Source organism: Bactrocera tryoni, chromosome 2, assembly GCF_016617805.1.
Source record: "Bactrocera tryoni isolate S06 chromosome 2, CSIRO_BtryS06_freeze2, whole genome shotgun sequence".
NCBI classification, from domain to species: Eukaryota; Metazoa; Arthropoda; class Insecta; order Diptera; family Tephritidae; genus Bactrocera; species Bactrocera tryoni.
In genome coordinates, this window is record NC_052500.1 from 49,246,217 (window position 1) to 49,250,601 (window position 4,385).

A 4,385-nucleotide genomic window follows, 5' to 3' on the forward strand; every position below is an offset into this window, starting at 1 on the left:
GCACCACGTATTAGAACTACGTCTCCACGGTGAATATTGAGTTCCCATCCAGTCCATTTGTTCTGTGAACGAAGAGCGTTTAGATATTCGGATTACTAGCGATGCCAGAAATGCTCCAACATTTGCTGGAGGCGTTGCCAATATCGAAGACGTTTTACTGGAGCTTCAGGCAATGGGGATCTGGACGACAATTAAGTGGATGGCCGATCAGGAAGTCACCCTGTGTTACAGCTCTGCCTCCTTCATCATCATCGTAGAGAGCTATCACTGGTTTCGAATTTGAACACGCCTCAAAGCGAGTCAAAAGAGTAGACAACTCAATGTAACTCAATATGTATACCACAACGTAAGCAAAATGTATGTGCATCAGCGACTAGTAAATAAAATCAGCCATGACTCTACGCGGAATTATACTTTGATGTCGCTGATCTTCATTTACGTCGGAGTTTGTGAGACGACCGCCTACTCTCATTATGCCGTCTGCATCCAGAAAAGGATTGAGTGCAATGGCTTTAACTTCTGGTTTAAAATGATTACCTTGTGTTTGTCGAATATGCAGAAGTAACGCCCAGTGCTGATCTGCGACAGAAGCTATATCGTTCCTGTAATCGCGATATTTCGGTAGCCATCGCCTTAACCAAACAGTGGTATTTTATAAACGACTCCGTTAAAGTAGGTAAACTAGTTTTGTCTCCCACGCCATGATGAATGATCTGCTAAGACAGCGGGAAGACAAAACCTTCTGCTTGGTATGCATTCAAGTGTCCTCAACTATGCCAACCTTGAAGAAGACCTCGTCGCTCACTGGACCCAATACCTTTGTTGTTGAGTGGTACAAGTCCAGTTCTGATGCAGAAACTGTTGTACCGGTTATCGCAAATATTAATTGTCCTTGCTTCATAATAGTCGCTATATCTTGAGCACGGGTAATGGCTAGTTCGTCGCTGTCGACGCTATAGTCATCAACGTTGATATTATAAAGTATGCTATGACTCGCTGCGGCAGCACGACTTGGGTCAAAGATGACTTTATAATTGTCATTCGCACATTCACGCAGTGCGCGTATTGCGTTGAATGGGCTACAAGCCATTCCATAAGTCACCGTCTTCACTTGAAGAGGTTCATTTGGCGATTCACGCCAAAGTATTCGTTGTCATTTACTTTGCCGTCTGTCTACCAGTATTTATCGAAACATCTTCTTAATGTCTGCAGTAATCCCTACGTTCAGTTGCGGAAACGATGAATGATGTCGACTATATTGGCATGTATTTGTGGTCCAGGAAAAAGGGTATCTTTGAAGGATGTCCCTTTATACGTTTTTGCGGAAGCGTTGAAAACTACTAGAAATTTTGTGACTACCGCATGATGAGGTATGAAGTACTAATTTTCTTTGTTGGTAAAAGCTTGCTTGCTAACCGCCTTGTTATCAAGAGCAATATATCCTCGCATAAATGCGATGTGAACTGCCGATTGATGAGATTCTCTAAGACCAGAAACATCTGGTCGAAATAATATTTGCACCTGGTACCTGCCGTCTGAGGTACGGCTGACTGAGTCGTCGAAGATCTTCTCACAGTCGTCTACGTGAATTTCGGATGATAGTATGGGCTCTTCGAGTTCCCAGTAGCTTCTAAGTAATGTTTCTAGTCGTTGTTCGTTAACGCCTTGCGCAGTAAAAGATGTGTGTAATGTGGAATGAGCAGAACTCGTGACAGGTCCAAACACAACGCAACCAAGACGGGTTTTTAAATCGCAAACTTGCTCTGGAGAACCCTGTATGAAACCCTCCTGAACTGAAAGAGACCCGTTAGTATGTCAGCACCAAGTAGCAGATCCACCGGACTCGGAGTGCCAAATGTTGGGCGGTAAATTCCTTAAATGGCTGCAGGTTTCTGCGTCTATATGCGTATCTGGCGTTACTGAGGTTATTGTCAGCATGACATAAGTCTCGAGTTCGAAGTTACTTCTGTTATCAAAGGCAGCTTGCATCTGTACTGTTTCATGACTCTTACTGCAGACTGCAGCGCTAGAACCAATTCCTTCAATTCGTATCTCCCCGGGGCGTTTACGAAGACGCATACGTTTTGTAATGAGACTTACCTGAGAGCGCAATGCGCGAATTGTCCTTCGTTGTGATCAATGATGACATTCACAGTTGCTAGTAAAATGGTCCGGTCCATTAATCAGAAACGACTGGACCTTCGTCAAATGTCACTGTTATCGTGGATATACCTGCGCCACTTGTGTGGAAGGTGTGTCCACAGCTATATTCCGATCGGGCATGTGACTGTTGGTTTCTCCCTCCATAGGCAGTGAGTTGTTCGTAACGTTGCATTTGCAAAGCATAGTATGATGCCGATGATGACACCTTAAGCAATCACGCGATGTACAATCGCGAGATCCGTGATCACATCTAAGGCAGTTGAAACATAATGAAAGCCGCTTAACTGTATCCCATCGCTCCGGCATTGAAAAACTGTTAACATTTGTGTATTCGGTGTCCGTTAACGCAAAGTTGGCAAAAAAACGGTAACACTTTTCAATGAATGTAACGGCTGAGATGAGTTTATCGTTGCAACGTGAGCCTTAACGGAACGGGATGATCTCTGATGAAGAGTTTTTGTACCATTCGTAGCTCCTTGAGGCAAATTGTTCGCACGCTTTTCAGTAAATATTAAAAAGTCCTGAGACATTGGTATATTGTTCGTATGCAGGCTCATCCCTCATTCATACCTGGTGGTTGTTGGCAATTTAGGTAGCAGAAGTGATTTACCGGAAGGCCAACAACACTTAGTCGAAGCAAGCCCTTCTGGCATTCGACGGGTTGATTGCGCAAATTCAAGATACGCTGCACGTGAGATTCCACTAACAAACGTGGATTATCAAACCGCCATTTTATCTCTTGCCAAATGTCCTCATAGCCACCTGTGAAAAGTACGCTGTCTGCATGTCTGTCTCCAGATCCTTTCGATTGTGAACTAGCGCCTCGAACAAAGTTTTTAAAGGAAGCCAATGCTATGGATCACCATTGAAAACAGGAATCTTAACTGAATCTAATCGCATGTGCAATTGATTCGCTACACAATTACCACTTTCACCAGCGCCACATATACGACGTAGTCGAATACATATTTGGATATACAGCAACTCGGTAGCGGCCAAGAAGTCCTCAATTCACACCACGTCCATATGATACTCCATTAACTTTTCAAAATGTTTGTCCAACTGATCACGAATCACATCTCACTCAATGCTTTGCGGATCGTAATTAGCTGCTTCTGCCAAAGCGCAATATTGCAGCACTCGCTGAAGTATGTAGATTTAAACTAGCCATTTTCCCCATTTACCCCTCTGAGTCCGCCACTGGATATATATTATTGAAGTTCAGGGGAGTCTCATAAAATTGGGCCAATACTTTCTCTAGCCCTCATATAATTAATATAAACAATAAAGCGAAGCTAATATACCCTTCACAGGTGCATTTCTTTTAGTAACTATGTGTTCAGTTTGTATGGAAGCTATATGCTATAGTAATCCGATCTGAACAATTTTTTCGGAGATTATGTTATAACCTTAAGCAGTAATCCATGTCAACTTTCATGAAGATACCACGTCAAATGCGAAAGTTTTCCATACAAGCCCTTGATTCCGATCGTTCAGTTTGTATGGCAGCTATATGCTATAGTAAGCCGGTCTGATTGATTTTGTGATTTTTTCAGAGATTACATTGTTGCCGTAGAAAATAAGCCGTACCAAATTTCGTGAATATATCTTCTCAAATGTGAAAGTTTTCCATACAGTTTTCCGATCGTTCGATTTGTATGGCAGCTACATATGTGTTATAGTGGTCCGATATCGGCAGTTCCTACAAATGAGCAGCTTCATGAAGAGAACATGACGTTGCAAAATTTCAAAACGATATCTTAAAAACTGAGGGACTAGTTCGTATATATACAGACGGTCAGACAGACGGACATGGCTAAATCGACTCACTTCAACATATGGATCATTTATATATGTACTTTATATGGGTGTTATAAACTTCGTGGGCAACTTAATATACCCTGTTCAGGATATAAATATTCGTTAAAGACCCGATATAATTGTTTTCGACTTTATATATACATACTTGTATATACTTTAAGCCATTTATGTTAGTCAATGTACATATGTGATCTCACAAAGTTTTTACAAATATAAAAAGAGAAGAATTGATTTCAAAATTTCTTAAAGACCCCAACAAATACAAACCTTCAACTTGACTTTAATTTAAAACTTACAAATTAATGGGGTTTCCACTGCATTGTTTCATAATCCACTTCAAATCAAACACAAATTTTCGCTATGTGCAATTCGATAATAATTACTCGAGTAATTATATACTA

General features: G+C 41.3%; 1 pseudogene; it reads right to left on the reverse strand.

The window, feature by feature from the left end:
- Positions 1-757: 757 nt before the first annotated feature.
- Positions 758-1,195, reverse strand: LOC120767931 (annotated as a pseudogene).
- Between the last annotated feature and the right edge of the window lie 3,190 nt (positions 1,196-4,385).